Raw genomic sequence first — 19,510 nt, 5'->3', positions numbered from 1 at the left:
AAAAAAACACATGTTCCTCACATTTCTGTGGCAGAAAGTTCTGGAATCTGAGAGGAGCCACAAATGTCCTTCCACCCAGCGTTCCCCCACGTCTCCCGATAAAAATGATACCTCACTTGTGTGGGTAGGCCTAGCGCCCGCGACAGGAAACGCCCCAAAGCGCAACGTGGACACATCCAAATTTTTGAAAGAAAACAGAGGTGTTTTTTGCAAAGTGCCTACCTGTAGACTTTGGCCTGTAGCTCAGCCGCCACCTAGGGAAACCTACCAAACCTGTGCATTTCTGAAAACTAGAGACATACGGGAATCCAAGAATGGGTGACTTGTGTGGCTCGGACCAGTTTCTCTTACCCAGAATCCTTTGCAAACCTCAAAATTTGGCTAAAAAAACACATGTTCCTCTCATTTCTGTGGCAGAAAGTTCTGGAATCTGAGAGGAGCCACAAATTTCCTTCCACCCAGCGTTCCCCCACGTCTCCCAATACAAATGATACCTCACTTGTGTGGGTAGGCCTAGCGCCCGCGACAGGAAACGCCCCAAAGCGCAACGTGGACACATCCAAATTTTTGAAAGAAAACAGAGGTGTTTTTTGCAAAGTGCCTACCTGTAGACTTTGGCCTGTAGCTCAGCCGCCACCTAGGGAAACCTACCAAACCTGTGCATTTCTGAAAACTAGAGACCTACGGGAATCCAAGAATGGGTGACTTGTGTGGCTCGGACCAGGTTCTCTTACCCAGAATCCTTTGCAAACCTCAAAATTTGGCTAAAAAAACACATGTTCCTCACATTTCTGTGGCAGAAAGTTCTGGAATCTGAGAGGAGCCACAAATTTCCTTCCACCCAGCGTTCCCCCACGTCTCCCAATACAAATGATACCTCACTTGTGTGGGTAGGCCTAGCGCCCGCGACAGGGAACGCCCCAAAGCGCAACGTGGACACATCCAAATATTTGAAAGAAAACAGAGGTGTTTTTTGCAAAGTGCCTACCTGTAGATTTTGGCCTGTAGCTCAGCCGCCACCTAGGGAAACCTACCAAACCTGTGCATTTCTGAAAACTAGAGACCTAGGGAAATCCAAGATGGGGTGACTTGTGTGGCTGGGACCAGATTCTGTTACCCAGAATCCTTTGCAAACCTCAAAATTTGGCTAAAAAAACACATGTTCCTCACATTTCTGTGGCAGAAACTTCTGGAATCTAATAGGAGACACAAATTTCCTTCCACCCAGCGTTCCCCCACGTCTCCCGATCAAAATGATACCTCACTTGTGTGGGTAGGCCTAGCGCCCGCCACAGGAAACGCCCCAAAGCGCAACGTGGACACATCCAAATTTTTGAAGGAAAACAGAGGTGTTTTTTGCAAAGTGCCTACCTGTAGATTTTGGCCTGTAGCTCAGCCGCCACCTAGGGAAACCTACCAAACCTGTGCATTTCTGAAAACTAGAGACCTAGGGAAATCCAAGATGGGGTGACTTGTGTGGCTGGGACCAGATTCTGTTACCCAGAATCCTTTGCAAACCTCAAAATTTGGCTAAAAAAACACATGTTCCTCACATTTCTGTGGCAGAAAGTTCTGGAATCTGAGAGGAGCCACAAATTTCCTTCCACCCAGCGTTCCCCCACGTCTCCCAATACAAATGATACCTCACTTGTGTGGGTAGGCCTAGCGCCCGCGACAGGAAACGCCCCAAAGCGCAACGTGTACACATCCAAATATTTGAAAGAAAACAGAGGTGTTTTTTGCAAAGTGCCTACCTGTAGATTTTGGCCTGTAGCTCAGCCGCCACCTAGGGAAACCTACCAAACCTGTGCATTTCTGAAAACTAGAGACCTAGGGAAATCCAAGATGGGGTGACTTGTGTGGCTGGGACCAGATTCTGTTACCCAGAATCCTTTGCAAACCTCAAAATTTGGCTAAAAAAACACATGTTCCTCACATTTCTGTGGCAGAAAGTTCTGGAATCTGAGAGGAGCCACAAATTTCCTTCCACCCAGCGTTCCCCCACGTCTCCCGATACAAATGATACCTCACTTGTGTGGGTAGGCCTAGCACCCGCGACAGGAAACGCCCCAAAGCGCAACGTGGACACATCAAAATATTTGAAAGAAAACAGAGGTGTTTTTTGCAAAGTGCCTACCTGTAGATTTTGGCCTGTAGCTCAGCCGCCACCTAGGGAAACCTACCAAACCTGTGCTTTTCTGAAAACTAAAGACCTAGGGAAATCCAAGATGGGGTGACTTGTGTGGCTCGGACCAGGTTCTGTTACCCAGAATCCTTTGCAAACCTCAAAATTTGGCTAAAAAAACACATGTTCCTCACATTTCTGTGGCAGAAAGTTCTGCAATCTGAGAGGAGCCACAAATTTCCTTCCACCCAGCGTTCCCCCACGTCTCCCGATAAAAATGATACCTCACTTCTATGGGTAGGCCTAGCGCCAGCGACAGGAAACGCCCCAAAGCGAAACGTGGACACATCCAAATTTTTGAAAGAAAACAGAGGTGTTTTTTGCAAAGTGCCTACCTGTAGACTTTGGCCTGTAGCTCAGCCGCCACCTAGGGAAACCTACCAAACCTGTGCATTTCTGAAAACTAGAGACCTAGGGAAATCCAAGATGGGGTGACTTGTGTGGCTCGGACCAGGTTCTGTTACCCAGAATCCTTTGCAAACCTCAAAATTTGGCTAAAAAAACACATGTTCCTCACATTTCTGTGGCAGAAAGTTCTGGAATCTGAGAGGAGCCACAAATTTCCTTCCACCCAGCGTTCCCCCACGTCTCCCGATACAAATGATACCTCACTTGTGTGGGTAGGCCTAGTGCCCGCGACAGGAAACGCCCCAAAGCGCAACGTGGACACATCAAAATATTTGAAAGAAAACAGAGGTGTTTTTTGCAAAGTGCCTACCTGTAGATTTTGGCCTGTAGCTCAGCCGCCACCTAGGGAAACCTACCAAACCTGTGCATTTCTGAAAACTAGAGACCTAGGGAAATCCAAGATGGGGTGACTTGTGTGGCTCGGACCAGGTTCTGTTACCCAGAATCCTTTGCAAACCTCAAAATTTGGCTAAAAAAACACATGTTCCTCACATTTCTGTGGCAGAAAGTTCTGCAATCTGTGAGGAGCCACAAATTTCCTTCCACCCAGCGTTCCCCCACGTCTCCCGATACAAATGATACCTCACTTGTGTGGGTAGGCCTAGCGCCCGCGACAGGAAACGCCCCAAAGCGCAACGTGGACACATCCAAATTTTTGAAGGAAAACAGAGGTGTTTTTTGCAAAGTGCCTACCTGTAGATTTTGGCCTATAGCTCAGCCGCCACCTAGGGAAACCTACCAAACCTGTGCATTTCTGAAAACTAGAGACCTAGGGGAATCCAAGATGGGGTGACTTGTGTGGCTCGGACCCGGTTCTGTTACCCAGAATCCTTTGCAAACCTAAAAAATTTGGCTAAAAAAACACATGTTCCTCTCAATTCTGTGGCAGAAAGCTCTGGAATCTGAGAGGAGCCACAAATTTCCTTCCACCCAGCATTTCCCCACGTCTTCCGATAAAAATGATACCTCACTTTTGTGGATAGGCCTAGCGCCCGCGACAGGAAACGCCCCAAAGCGCAACGTGGACCTATCCAAATTTTTTAAAGAAAACAGAGGTGTTTTTTGCAAAGTGCCTACCTGTAGATTTTGGCCTGTAGCTCAGCCGCCACCTAGGGAAACCTACCAAACCTGTGCATTTCTGAAAACTAGAGAGCTAGGGAAATCCAAGATGGGGTGACTTGTGTGGCTCGGACCAGGTTCTGTTACCCAGAATCCTGTGCAAACCTCAAAATTTGGCCAAAAAAACACATGTTCCTCACAATTCTGTGGCAGAAAGCTCTGGAATCTGAGAGGAGCCACAAATTTCCTTCCACCCAGCGTTCCCCCACGTCTCCCGATAAAAATGATACCTCACTTGTGTGGGTAGGCCTAGCGCCCGCGACAGGAAACGCCCCAAAGCACAACGTGGACACATCCAAATTTTTGAAGGAAAACAGAGGTGTTTTTTGCAAAGTGCCTACCTGTAGATTTTGGCCTGTAGCTCAGCCGCCACCTAGGGAAACCTACCAAACCTGTGCATTTCTGAAAACTAGAGACCTAGGGGAATCCAAGATGGGGTGACTTGTGTGGCTCGGACCAGGTTCTGTTACCCAGAATCCTTTGCAAACCTCAAAATTTGGCTAAAAAAACACATGTTCCTCACATTTCTGTGGCAGAAAGTTCTGGAATCTGAGAGGAGCCACAAATTTCCTTCCACCCAGCGTTCCCCCACGTCTCCCGATACAAATGATACCTCACTTGTGTGGGTAGGCCTAGCACCCGCGACAGGAAACGCCCCAAAGCGCAACGTGGACACATCAAAATATTTGAAAGAAAACAGAGGTGTTTTTTGCAAAGTGCCTACCTGTAGATTTTGGCCTGTAGCTCAGCCGCCACCTAGGGAAACCTACCAATCCTGTGCATTTCTGAAAACTAGAGACCTAGGGAAATCCAAGATGGGGTGACTTGTGTGGCTCGGACCAGGTTCTGTTACCCAGAATCCTTTGCAAACCTCAAAATTTGGCTAAAAAAACACATGTTCCTCACATTTCTGTGGCAGAAAGTTCTGCAATCTGAGAGGAGCCACAAATTTCCTTCCACCCAGCGTTCCCCCACGTCTCCCGATAAAAATGATACCTCACTTGTGTGGGTAGGCCTAGCGCCCGCGACAGGAAACGCCCCAAAGCGCAACGTGGACACATCCAAATTTTTGAAAGATAACAGAGGTGTTTTTTGCAAAGTGCCTACCTGTATACTTTGGCCTGTAGCTCAGCCGCCACCTAGGGAAACCTAACAAACCTGTGCATTTCTGAAAACTAGAGACCTAGGGAAATCCAAGATGGGGTGACTTGTGTGGCTCGGACCAGGTTCTGTTACCCAGAATCCTTTGCAAACCTCAAAATTTGCGTAAAAAAACACATGTTCCTCACATTTCTGTGGCAGAAAGTTCTGCAATCTGAGAGGAGCCACAAATTTCCTTCCACCCAGCTTTCCCCCACGTCTCCCGATACAAATGATACCTCACTTGTGTGGGTAGGCCTAGCGCCCGCGACAGGAAACGCCCCAAAGCGCAACGTGGACACATCCAAATATTTGAAAGAAAACAGAGGTGTTTTTTGCAAAGTGCCTACCTGTAGATTTTGGCCTGTAGCTCAGCCGCCACCTAGGGAAACCTACCAAACCTGTGCATTTCTGAAAACTAGAGACCTAGGGAAATCCAAGATGGGGTGACTTGTGTGGCTCGGACCAGGTTCTGTTACCCAGAATCCTTTGCAAACCTCAAAATTTGGCAAAAAAAACACATGTTCCTCACATTTCTGTGGCAGAAAGTTCTGCAATCTGAGAGGAGCCACAAACTTCCTTCCACCCAGCGTTCCCCCACGTCTCCCGATACAAATGATACCTCACTTGTGTGGGTAGGCCTAGCGCCCGCGACAGGAAACGCCCCAAAGCGCAACGTGGACACATCCAAATTTTTGAAGGAAAACAGAGGTGTTTTTTGTAAAGTGCCTACCTGTAGATTTTGGCCTGTAGCTCAGCCGCCACCTAGGGAAACCTACCAAACCTGTGCATTTCTGAAAACTAGAGACCTAGGGAAATCCAAGATGGGGTGACTTGTGTGGCTCGGACCAGGTTCTGTTACCCAGAATCCTTTGCAAACCTCAAAATTTGGCTAAAAAAACACATGTTCCTCACATTTCTGTGGCAGAAAGTTCTGCAATCTGAGAGGAGCCACAAATTTCCTTCCACCCAGCGTTCCCCCACGTCTCCCGATACAAATGATACCTCACTTGTGTGGGTAGGCCTAGCGCCCGCGACAGGAAACGCCCCAAAGCGCAACGTGGACTCATCCAAATTTTTGAAGGAAAACAGAGGTGTTTTTTGCAAAGTGCCTACCTGTAGATTTTGGCCTGTAGCTCAGCCGCCACCTAGGGAAACCTACCAAACCTGTGCATTTCTGAAAACTAGAGACCTAGGGTAATCCAAGATGGGGTGACTTGTGTGGCTCGGACCCGGTTCTGTTACCCAGAATCCGTTGCAAACCTAAAAAATTTGGCTAAAAAAACACATGTTCCTCTCAATTCTGTGGCAGAAAGCTCTGGAATCTGAGAGGAGCCACAAATTTCCTTCCACCCAGCATTTCCCCACGTCTTCCGATAAAAATGATACCTCACTTTTGTGGATAGGCCTAGCGCCCGCGACAGGAAACGCCCCAAAGAGCAACGTGGACCTATCCAAATTTTTTAAAGAAAACAGAGGTGTTTTTTGCAAAGTGCCTACCTGTAGATTTTGGCCTGTAGCTCAGCCGCCACCTAGGGAAACCTACCAAACCTGTGCATTTCTGAAAACTAGAGAGCTAGGGAAATCCAAGATGGGGTGACTTGTGTGGCTCGGACCAGGTTCTGTTACCCAGAATCCTGTGCAAACCTCAAAATTTGGCCAAAAAAAACACATGTTCCTCACAATTCTGTGGCAGAAAGCTCTGGAATCTGAGAGGAGCCACAAATTTCCTTCCACCCAGCGTTCCCCCACGTCTCCCGATAAAAATGATACCTCACTTGTGTGGGTAGGCCTAGCGCCCGCGACAGGAAACGCCCCAAAGCACAACGTGGACACATCCAAATTTTTGAAGGAAAACAGAGGTATTTTTGGCAAAGTGCCTACCTGTAGATTTTGGCCTGTAGCTCAGCCGCCACCTAGGGAAACCTACCAAACCTGTGCATTTCTGAAAACTAGAGACCTAGGGGAATCCAAGATGGGGTGACTTGTGTGGCTCGGACCAGGTTCTCTTACCCAGAATCCTTTGCAAACCTCAAAATTTGGCTAAAAAAACACATGTTCCTCACATTTCTGTGGCAGAAAGTTCTGGAATCTGAGAGGAGCCACAAATTTCCTTCCACCCAGCGTTCCCCCACGTCTCCCGATACAAATGATACCTCACTTGTGTGGGTAGGCCTAGCACCCGCGACAGGAAACGCCCCAAAGCGCAACGTGGACACATCAAAATATTTGAAAGAAAACAGAGGTGTTTTTTGCAAAGTGCCTACCTGTAGATTTTGGCCTGTAGCTCAGCCGCCACCTAGGGAAACCTACCAATCCTGTGCATTTCTGAAAACTAGAGACCTAGGGAAATCCAAGATGGGGTGACTTGTGTGGCTCGGACCAGGTTCTGTTACCCAGAATCCTTTGCAAACCTCAAAATTTGGCTAAAAAAACACATGTTCCTCACATTTCTGTGGCAGAAAGTTCTGCAATCTGAGAGGAGCCACACATTTCCTTCCACCCAGCGTTCCCCCACGTCTCCCGATAAAAATGATACCTCACTTGTGTGGGTAGGCCTAGCGCCCGCGACAGGAAACGCCCCAAAGCGCAACGTGGACACATCCAAATTTTTGAAAGAAAACAGAGGTGTTTTTTGCAAAGTGCCTACCTGTATACTTTGGCCTGTAGCTCAGCCGCCACCTAGGGAAACCTAACAAACCTGTGCATTTCTGAAAACTAGAGACCTAGGGAAATCCAAGATGGGGTGACTTGTGTGGCTCGGACCAGGTTCTGTTACCCAGAATCCTTTGCAAACCTCAAAATTTGGGTAAAAAAACACATGTTCCTCACATTTCTGTGGCAGAAAGTTCTGCAATCTGAGAGGAGCCACAAATTTCCTTCCACCCAGCTTTCCCCCACGTCTCCCGATACAAATGATACCTCACTTGTGTGGGTAGGCCTAGCGCCCGCGACAGGAAACGCCCCAAAGCGCAACGTGGACACATCCAAATATTTGAAAGAAAACAGAGGTGTTTTTTGCAAAGTGCCTACCTGTAGATTTTGGCCTGTAGCTCAGCCGCCACCTAGGGAAACCTACCAAACCTGTGCATTTCTGAAAACTAGAGACCTAGGGAAATCCAAGATGGGGTGACTTGTGTGGCTCGGACCAGGTTCTGTTACCCAGAATCCTTTGCAAACCTCAGAATTTGGCTAAAAAAACACATGTTCCTCACATTTCTGTGGCAAGTTCTGCAATCTGAGAGGAGCCACAAACTTCCTTCCACCCAGCGTTCCCCCACGTCTCCCGATACAAATGATACCTCACTTGTGTGGGTAGGCCTAGCGCCCGCGACAGGAAACGCCCCAAAGCGCAACGTGGACACATCCAAATTTTTGAAGGAAAACAGAGGTGTTTTTTGTAAAGTGCCTACCTGTAGATTTTGGCCTGTAGCTCAGCCGCCACCTAGGGAAACCTACCAAACCTGTGCATTTCTGAAAACTAGAGACCTAGGGGAATCCAAGATGGGGTGACTTGTGTGGCTCGGACCAGGTTCTGTTACCCAGAATCCATTACAAACCTCAAAATTTGGCTAAAAAAACACATGTTCCTCACATTTCTGTGGCAGAAAGTTCTGGAATCTGAGAGGAGCCACAAATTTCCTTCCACCCAGCGTTCCCCCACGTCTCCCGATAAAAATGATACCTCACTTGTGTGGGTAGGCCTAGCGCCCGCGACAGGAAACGCCCCAAAGCGCAACGTGGACACATCCAAATTTTTGAAAGAAAACAGAGGTGTTTTTTGCAAAGTGCCTACCTGTAGACTTTGGCCTGTAGCTCAGCCGCCACCTAGGGAAACCTACCAAACCTGTGCATTTCTGAAAACTAGAGACCTACGGGAATCCAAGAATGGGTGACTTGTGTGGCTCGGACCAGGTTCTCTTACCCAGAATCCTTTGCAAACCTCAAAATTTGGCTAAAAAAACACATGTTCCTCACATTTCTGTGGCAGAAAGTTCTGGAATCTGAGAGGAGCCACAAATTTCCTTCCACCCAGCATTCCCCCACGTCTCCCAATACAAATGATACCTCACTTGTGTGGGTAGGCCTAGCGCCCGCGACAGGAAACGCCCCAAAGCGCAACGTGGACACATCCAAATATTTGAAAGAAAACAGAGGTGTTTTTTGCAATGTGCCTACCTGTAGATTTTGGCCTGTAGCTCAGCCGCCACCTAGGGAAACCTACCAAACCTGTGCATTTCTGAAAACTAGAGACCTAGGGAAATCCAAGATGGGGTGACTTGTGTGGCTGGGACCAGATTCTGTTACCCAGAATCCTTTGCAAACCTCAAAATTTGGCTAAAAAAACACATGTTCCTCACATTTCTGTGGCAGAAACTTCTGGAATCTAATAGGAGACACAAATTTCCTTCCACCCAGCGTTCCCCCACGTCTCCCGATCAAAATGATACCACACTTGTGTGGGTAGGCCTAGCGCCCGCCACAGGAAACGCCCCAAAGCGCAACGTGGACACATCCAAATTTTTGAAGGAAAACAGAGGTGTTTTTTGCAAAGTGCCTACCTGTAGATTTTGGCCTGTAGCTCAGCCGCCACCTAGGGAAACCTACCAAACCTGTGCATTTCTGAAAACTAGAGACCTAGGGAAATCCAAGATGGGGTGACTTGTGTGGCTGGGACCAGATTCTGTTACCCAGAATCCTTTGCAAACCTCAAAATTTGGCTAAAAAAACACATGTTCCTCACATTTCTGTTGCAGAAAGTTCTGCAATCTGAGAGGAGCCACAAATTTCCTTCCACCCAGCGTTCCCCCACGTCTCCCAATACAAATGATACCTCACTTGTGTGGGTAGGCCTAGCGCCCGCGACAGGAAACGCCCCAAAGCGCAACGTGTACACATCCAAATATTTGAAAGAAAACAGAGGTGTTTTTTGCAAAGTGCCTACCTGTATACTTTGGTCTGTAGCTCAGCCGCCACCTAGGGAAACCTACCAAACCTGTGCATTTCTGAAAACTAGAGACCTAGGGAAATCCAAGATGGGGTGACTTGTGTGGCTGGGACCAGATTCTGTTACCCAGAATCCTTTGCAAACCTCAAAATTTGGCTAAAAAAACACATGTTCCTCACATTTCTGTGGCAGAAAGTTCTGGAATCTGAGAGGAGCCACAAATTTCCTTCCACCCAGCGTTCCCCCACGTCTCCCGATACAAATGATACCTCACTTGTGTGGGTAGGCCTAGCACCCGCGACAGGAAACGCCCCAAAGCGCAACGTGGACACATCAAAATATTTGAAAGAAAACAGAGGTGTTTTTTGCAAAGTGCCTACCTGTAGATTTTGGCCTGTAGCTCAGCCGCCACCTAGGGAAACCTACCAAACCTGTGCATTTCTGAAAACTAGAGACCTAGGGAAATCCAAGATGGGGTGACTTGTGTAGCTCGGACCAGGTTCTGTTACCCAGAATCCTTTGCAAATCTCAAAATTTGGCTAAAAAAACACATGTTCCTCACATTTCTGTGGCAGAAAGTTCTGCAATCTGAGAGGAGTCACAAATTTCCTTCCACCCAGCGTTCCCCCACGTCTCCCGATAAAAATGATACCTCACTTCTATGGGTAGGCCTAGCGCCCGCGACAGGAAACGCCCCAAAGCGCAACGTGGACACATCCAAATTTTTGAAAGAAAACAGAGGTGTTTTTCGCAAAGTGCCTACCTGTAGACTTTGGCCTGTAGCTCAGCCGCCACCTAGGGAAACCTACCAAACCTGTGCATTTCTGAAAACTAGAGACCTAGGGAAATCCAAGATGGGGTGACTTGTGTGGCTCGGACCAGGTTCTGTTACCCAGAATCCTTTGCAAACCTCAAAATTTGGCTAAAAAAACACATGTTCCTCACATTTCTGTGGCAGAAAGTTCTGGAATCTGAGAGGAGCCACAAATTTCCTTCCACCCAGCGTTCCCCCACGTCTCCCGATACAAATGATACCTCACTTGTGTGGGTAGGCCTAGCGCCCGCGACAGGAAACGCCCCAAAGCGCAACGTGGACACATCAAAATATTTGAAAGAAAACAGAGGTGTTTTTTGCAAAGTGCCTACCTGTAGGTTTTGGCCTGTAGCTCAGCCGCCACCTAGGGAAACCTACCAAACCTGTGCATTTCTGAAAACTAGAGACCTAGGGAAATCCAAGATGGGGTGACTTGTGTGGCTCGGACCAGGTTCTGTTACCCAGAATCCTTTGCAAACCTCAAAATTTGGCTAAAAAAACACATGTTCCTCACATTTCTGTGGCAGAAAGTTCTGCAATCTGAGAGGAGCCACAAATTTCCTTCCACCCAGCGTTCCCCCACGTCTCCCGATACAAATGATACCTCACTTGTGTGGGTAGGCCTAGCGCCCCCGACAGGAAACGCCCCAAAGCGCAACGTGGACACATCCAAATTTTTGAAGGAAAACAGAGGTGTTTTTTGTAAAGTGCCTACCTGTAGATTTTGGCCTGTAGCTCAGCCGCCACCTAGGGAAACCTACCAAACCTGTGCATTTCTGAAAACTAGAGACCTAGGGTAATCCAAGATGGGGTGACTTGTGTGGCTCGGACCCGGTTCTGTTACCCAGAATCCTTTGCAAACCTAAAAAATTTGGCTAAAAAAACACATGTTCCTCTCAATTCTGTGGCAGAAAGCTCTGGAATCTGAGAGGAGCCACAAATTTCCTTCCACCCAGCATTTCCCCACGTCTTCCGATAAAAATGATACCTCACTTTTGTGGATAGGCCTAGCGGCAGCGACAGGAAACGCCCCAAAGCGCAACGTGGACACATCCAAATTTTTTAAAGAAAACAGAGGTGTTTTTTGCAAAGTGCCTACCTGTAGGTTTTGGCCTGTAGCTCAGCCGCCACCTAGGGAAACCTACCAAACGTGTGCATTTCTGAAAACTAGAGACCTAGCGGAATCCAAGATGGGCTGACTTGTGTGGCTCGGACCAGGTTCTGTTACCCAGAATCCATTACAAACCTCAAATTTTGGCTAAAAAAACACATGTTCCTCACATTTCTGTGGCAGAAAGTTCTGGAATCTGAGAGGAGCCACAAATTTCCTTCCACCCAGCGTTCCCCCACGTCTCCCGATAAAAATTATACCTCACTTGTGTGGGTAGTCCTAGCGCCCGCGACAGGAAACGTCCCAAAGCGCAACGTGGACACATCCAAATTTTTGAAAGAAAACAGAGGTGTTTTTTGCAAAGTGCCTACCTGTAGACTTTGGCCTGTAGCTCAGCCGCCACCTAGGGAAACCTACCAAACCTGTGCATTTCTGAAAACTAGAGACCTACGGGAGTCTAAGAATGGGTGACTTGTGTGGCTCGGACCAGGTTCTGTTACCCAGAATCCTTTGCAAACCTCAAAATGTGGCTAAAAAAACACATGTTCCTCACATTTCTGTGGCAGAAAGTTCTGGAATCTGAGAGGAGCCACAAATTTCCTTCCACCCAGCGTTCCCCCACGTCTCCCAATACAAATGATACCTCACTTGTGTGGGTAGGCCTAGCGCCCGCGACAGGAAACGCCCCAAAGCGCAACGTGGACAGATCCAAATATTTGAAAGAAAACAGAGGTGTTTTTTGCAAAGTGCCTACCTGTAGATTTTGGCCTGTAGCTCAGCCGCCACCTAGGGAAACCTACCAAACCTGTGCATTTCTGAAAACTAGAGACCTAGGGAAATCCAAGATGGGGTGACTTGTGTGGCTGGGACCAGATTCTGTTACCCAGAATCCTTTGCAAACCTCAAAATTTGGCTAAAAAAACACATGTTCCTCACATTCCTGTGGCAGAAAGTTCTGGAATCTAATAGGAGACACAAATTTCCTTCCACCCAGCGTTCCCCCACGTCTCCCGATCAAAATGATACCTCACTTGTGTGGGTAGGCCTAGCGCCCGCGACAGGAAACGCCCCAAAGCGCAACGTGGACACATCCAAATTTTTGAAGGAAAACAGAGGTGTTTTTTGCAAAGTGCCTACCTGTGGATTTTGGCCTGTAGCTCAGCCGCCACCTAGGGAAACCTACCAAACCTGTGCATTTCTGAAAATTAGAGACCTAGGGGAATCCAAGATGGGGTGACTTGTGTGGCTCGGACCAGTTTCTGTTACCCAGAATCCTTTGCAAACCTCAAAATTTGGCTAAAAAAACACATGTTCCTCACATTTCTGTGGCAGAAAGTTCTGGAATCTGAGAGGAGCCACAAATTTCCTTCCACCCAGCGTTCCCCCACGTCTCCCGATAAAAATTATACCTCACTTGTGTGGGTAGTCCTAGCGCCCGCAACAGGAAACGCCCCAAAGCCCAACGTGGACACATCCAAATTTTTGAAAGAAAACAGAGGTGTTTTTTGCAAAGTGCCTACCTGTAGACTTTGGCCTGTAGCTCAGCCGCCACCTAGGGAAACCTACCAAACCTGTGCATTTCTGAAAACTAGAGACCTAGGGAAATCCAAGATGGGGTGACTTGTGTGGCTCGGACCAGGTTCTGTTACCCAGAATCCTTTGCAAACCTCAAAATTTGGCTAAAAAAACACATGTTCCTCACATTTCTGTGGCAGAAAGTTCTGGAATCTGAGAGGAGCCATAAATTTCCTTCCACCCAGCATTCCCCCACGTCTCCCGATACAAATGATACCTCACTTGTGTGGGTAGGCCTAGCGCCCGCGACAGGAAACGCCCCAAAGCGCAACGTGGACACATCAAAATATTTGAAAGAAAACAGAGGTGTTTTTTGCAAAGTGCCTACCTGTAGATTTTGGCCTGTAGCTCAGCCGCCACCTAGGGAAACCTACCAAACCTGTGCATTTCTGAAAACTAGAGACCTAGGGAAATCCAAGATGGGGTGACTTGTGTGGCTCGGACCAGGTTCTGTTACCCAGAATCCTTTGCAAACCTCAAAATTTGGCTAAAAAAAAACATGTTCCTCTCATTTCTGTGGCAGAAAGTTCTGCAATCTGAGAGGAGCCACAAATTTCCTTCCACCCAGCGTTCCCCCACGTCTCCCGATGCAAATGATACCTCACTTGTGTGGGTAGGCCTAGCGCCCGCGACAGGAAACGCCCCAAAGCGCAACGTGGACACATCCAAATTTTTGAAGGAAAACAGAGGTGTTTTTTGCAAAGTGCCTACCTGTAGATTTTGGCCTGTAGCTCAGCCGCCACCTAGGGAAACCTACCAAACCTGTGCATTTCTGAAAACTAGACACCTAGGGGAATCCAAGATGGGGTGACTTGTGTGGCTCGGACCAGGTTCTGTTACCCAGAATCCATTACAAACCTCAAAATTTGGCTAAAAAAACACATGTTCCTCACATTTCTGTGGCAGAAAGTTCTGGAATCTGAGAGGAGCCACAAATTTCCTTCCACCCAGCGTTCCCCCACGTCTCCCGATAAAAATGATACCTCACTTGTGTGGGTAGGCCTAGCGCCCGCGACAGGAAACGCCCCAAAGCGCAACGTGGACACATCAAAATATTTGAAAGAAAACAGAGGTGTTTTTTGCAAAGTGCCTACCTGTAGATTTTGGCCTGTAGCTCAGCCGCCACCTAGGGAAACCTACCAAACCTGTGCATTTCTGAAAACTAGAGACCTAGGGAAATCCAAGATGGGGTGACTTGTGTGGCTCGGACCAGGTTCTGTTACCCAGAATCCTTTGCAAACCTCAAAATTTGGCTAAAAAAACACATGTTCCTCACATTTCTGTGGCAGAAAGTTCTGCAATCTGAGAGGAGCCACAAATTTCCTTCCACCCAGCGTTCCCCCACGTCTCCCGATACAAATGATACCTCACTTGTGTGGGTAGGCCTAGCGCCCCCGACAGGAAACGCCCCAAAGCGCAACGTGGACACATCCAAATTTTTGAAGGAAAACAGAGGTGTTTTTTGTAAAGTGACTACCTGTAGATTTTGGCCTGTAGCTCAGCCGCCACCTAGGGAAACCTACCAAACCTGTGCATTTCTGAAAACTAGAGACCTAGGGGAATCCAAGATGGGGTGACTTGTGTGGCTCGGACCCGGTTCTGTTACCCAGAATCCTTTGCAAACCTAAAAAATTTGGCTAAAAAAACACATGTTCCTCACATTTCTGTGGCAGAAAGTTCTGGAATCTGAGAGGAGCCACAAATTTCCTTCCACCCAGCGTTCCCCCACGTCTTCCGATAAAAATGATACCTCACTTGTGTGGGTAGTCCTAGCGCCCGCGACAGGAAACGCCCCAAAGCCCAACGTGGACACATCCAAATTTTTGAAAGAAAACAGAGGTGTTTTTTGCAAAGTGCCTACCTGTAGATTTTGGCCTGTAGCTCAGCCGCCACCTAGGGAAACCTACCAAACGTGTGCATTTCTGAAAACTAGAGACCTAGCGGAATCCAAGATGGGCTGACTTGTGTGGCTCGGACCAGGTTCTGTTACCCAGAATCCATTACAAACCTCAAATTTTGGCTAAAAAAACACATGTTCCTCACATTTCTGTGGCAGAAAGTTCTGGAATCTGAGAGGAGCCACAAATTTCCTTCCACCCAGCGTTCCCCCACGTCTCCCGATAAAAATTATACCTCACTTGTGTGGGTAGTCCTAGCGCCCGCGACAGGAAACGCCCCAAAGCGCAACGTGGACACATCCAAATTTTTTAAAGAAAACAGAGGTGTTTTTTGCAAAGTGCCTACCTGTAGACTTTGGCCTGTAGCTCAGCCGCCACCTAGGGAAACCTACCAAACCTGTGCATTTCTGAAAACTAGAGACCTACGGGAATCCAAGAATGGGTGACTTGTGTGGCTCGGACCAGGTTCTGTTACCCAGAATCCTTTGCAAACCTCAAAATTTGGCTAAAAAAACACATGTTCCTCACATTTCTGTGGCAGAAAGTTCTGGAATCTTAAAGGAGCCACAAATTTCCTTCCACCCAGCGTTCCCCCACGTCTCCCAATACAAATGATACCTCACTTGTGTAGGTAGGCCTAGCGCCCGCGACAGGAAACGCCCCAAAGCGCAACGTGGACACATCCAAATATTTGAAAGAAAACAGAGGTGTTTTTTTTGCAAAGTGCCTACCTGTAGATTTTGGCCTGTAGCTCAGCCGCCACCTAGGGAAACCTACCAAACCTGTGCATTTCTGAAAACTAGAGACCTAGGGAAATCCAAGATGGGGTGACTTGTGTGGCTGGGACCAGATTCTGTTACCCAGAATCCTTTGCAAACCTCAAAATTTGGCTAAAAAAACACATGTTCCTCACATTCCTGTGGCAGAAAGTTCTGGAATCTAATAGGAGACACAAATTTCCTTCCACCCAGCGTTCCCCCACGTCTCCCGATCAAAATGATACCTCACTTGTGTGGGTAGGCCTAGCGCCCGCGACAGGAAACGCCCCAAAGCGCAACGTGGACACATCCAAATTTTTGAAGGAAAACAGAGGTGTTTTTTGCAAAGTGCCTACCTGTGGATTTTGGCCTGTAGCTCAGCCGCCACCTAGGGAAACCTACCAAACCTGTGCATTTCTGAAAATTAGAGACCTAGGGGAATCCAAGATGGGGTGACTTGTGTGGCTCGGACCAGTTTCTGTTACCCAGAATCCTTTGCAAACCTCAAAATTTGGCTAAAAAAACACATGTTCCTCACATTTCTGTGGCAGAAAGTTCTGGAATCTGAGAGGAGCCACAAATTTCCTTCCACCCAGCGTTCCCCCACGTCTCCCGATAAAAATTATACCTCACTTGTGTGGGTAGTCCTAGCGCCCGCGACAGGAAACGCCCCAAAGCCCAACGTGGACACATCCAAATTTTTGAAAGAAAACAGAGGTGTTTTTTGCAAAGTGCCTACCTGTAGACTTTGGCCTGTAGCTCAGCCGCCACCTAGGGAAACCTACCAAACCTGTGAATTTCTGAAAACTAGAGACCTAGGGAAATCCAAGATGGGGTGACTTGTGTGGCTCGGACCAGGTTCTGTTACCCAGAATCCTTTGCAAACCTCAAAATTTGGCTAAAAAAACACATGTTCCTCACATTTCTGTGGCAGAAAGTTCTGGAATCTGAGAGGAGCCATAAATTTCCTTCCACCCAGCGTTCCCCCACGTCTCCCGATACAAATGATACCTCACTTGTGTGGGTAGGCCTAGCGCCCGCGACAGGAAACGCCCCAAAGCGCAACGTGGACACATCAAAATATTTGAAAAAAAACAGAGGTGTTTTTTGCAAAGTGCCTACCTGTAGATTTTGGCCTGTAGCTCAGCCGCCACCTAGGGAAACCTACCAAACCTGTGAATTTCTGAAAACTAGAGACCTAGGGAAATCCAAGATGGGGTGACTTGTGTGGCTCGGACCAGGTTCTGTTACCCAGAATCCTTTGCAAACCTCAAAATTTGGCTAAAAAAACACATGTTCCTCACATTTCTGTGGCAGAAAGTTCTGGAATCTGAGAGGAGCCATAAATTTCCTTCCACCCAGCGTTCCCCCACGTCTCCCAATACAAATGATACCTCACTTGTGTGGGTAGGCCTAGCGCCCGCGACAGGAAACGCCCCAAAGCGCAACGTGGACACATCAAAATATTTGAAAGAAAACAGAGGTGTTTTTTGCAAAGTGCCTACCTGTAGATTTTGGCCTGTAGCTCAGCCGCCACCTAGGGAAACCTACCAAACCTGTGCATTTCTGAAAACTAGAGACCTAGGGAAATCCAAGATGGGGTGACTTGTGTGGCTCGGACCAGGTTCTGTTACCCAGAATCCTTTGCAAACCTCAAAATTTGGCTAAAAAAACACATGTTCCTCTCATTTCTGTGGCAGAAAGTTCTGCAATCTGAGAGGAGCCACAAATTTCCTTCCACCCAGCGTTCCCCCACGTCTCCCGATGCAAATGATACCTCACTTGTGTGGGTAGGCCTAGCGCCCGCGACAGGAAACGCCCCAAAGCGCAACGTGGACACATCCAAATTTTTGAAGGAAAACAGAGGTGTTTTTTGCAAAGTGCCTACCTGTAGATTTTGGCCTGTAGCTCAGCCGCCACCTAGGGAAACCTACCAAACCTGTGTATTTCTGAAAGCTAGAGACCTAGGGGAATCCAAGATGGGGTGACTTGTGTGGCTCGGACCAGGTTCTGTTACCCAGAATCCTTTGCAAACCTAAAAAATTTGGCTAAAAAAACACATGTTCCTCACATTCCTGTGGCAGAAAGTTCTGGAATCTGAGAGGAGCCACAAATTTCCTTCCACCCAGCGTTCCCCCACGTCTCCCGATCAAAATGATACCTCACTTGTGTGGGTAGGCCTAGCGCCCGCGACAGGAAACGCCCCAAAGCGCAACGTGGACACATCCAAATTTTTGAAGGAAAACAGAGGTGTTTTTTGCAAAGTGCCTACCTGTGGATTTTGGCCTGTAGCTCAGCCGCCACCTAGGGAAACCTACCAAACCTGTGCATTTCTGAAAATTAGAGACCTAGGGGAATCCAAGATGGGGTGACTTGTGTGGCTCGGACCAGTTTCTGTTACCCAGAATCCTTTGCAAACCTCAAAATTTGGCTAAAAAAACACATGTTCCTCACATTTCTGTGGCAGAAAGTTCTGGAATCTGAGAGGAGCCACAAATTTCCTTCCACCCAGCGTTCCCCCACGTCTCCCGATAAAAATTATACCTCACTTGTGTGGGTAGTCCTAGCGCCCGCGACAGGAAACGCCCCAAAGCCCAACGTGGACACATCCAAATTTTTGAAAGAAAACAGAGGTGTTTTTTGCAAAGTGCCTACCTGTAGACTTTGGCCTGTAGCTCAGCCGCCACCTAGGGAAACCTACCAAACCTATGAATTTCTGAAAACTAGAGACCTAGGGAAATCCAAGATGGGGTGACTTGTGTGGCTCGGACCAGGTTCTGTTACCCAGAATCCTTTGCAAACCTCAAAATTTGGCTAAAAAAACACATGTTCCTCACATTTCTGTGGCAGAAAGTTCTGGAATCTGAGAGGAGCCATAAATTTCCTTCCACCCAGCGTTCCCCCACGTCTCCCGATACAAATGATACCTCACTTGTGTGGGTAGGCCTAGCGCCCGCGACAGGAAACGCCCCAAAGCGCAACGTGGACACATCAAAATATTTGAAAGAAAACAGAGGTGTTTTTTGCAAAGTGCCTACCTGTAGATTTTGGCCTGTAGCTCAGCCGCCACCTAGGGAAACCTACCAAACCTGTGCATTTCTGAAAACTAGAGACCTAGGGAAATCCAAGATGGGGTGACTTGTGTGGCTCGGACCAGGTTCTGTTACCCAGAATCCTTTGCAAACCTCAAAATTTGGCTAAAAAAACACATGTTCCTCTCATTTCTGTGGCAGAAAGTTCTGCAATCTGAGAGGAGCCACAAATTTCCTTCCACCCAGCGTTCCCCCACGTCTCCCGATGCAAATGATACCTCACTTGTGTGGGTAGGCCTAGCGCCCGCGACAGGAAACGCCCCAAAGCGCAACGTGGACACATCCAAATTTTTGAAGGAAAACAGAGGTGTTTTTTGCAAAGTGCCTACCTGTAGATTTTGGCCTGTAGCTCAGCCGCCACCTAGGGAAACCTACCAAACCTGTGCATTTCTGAAAGCTAGAGACCTAGGGGAATCCAAGATGGGGTGACTTGTGTGGCTCGGACCAGGTTCTGTTACCCAG

Source organism: Pleurodeles waltl, chromosome 3_1 (assembly GCF_031143425.1).
Source record: "Pleurodeles waltl isolate 20211129_DDA chromosome 3_1, aPleWal1.hap1.20221129, whole genome shotgun sequence".
In the NCBI taxonomy this organism is placed as follows: domain Eukaryota; kingdom Metazoa; phylum Chordata; class Amphibia; order Caudata; family Salamandridae; genus Pleurodeles; species Pleurodeles waltl.
The sequence above is the reverse complement of the archived record's forward strand: the minus strand, read 5'-3'. Positions refer to the sequence as shown.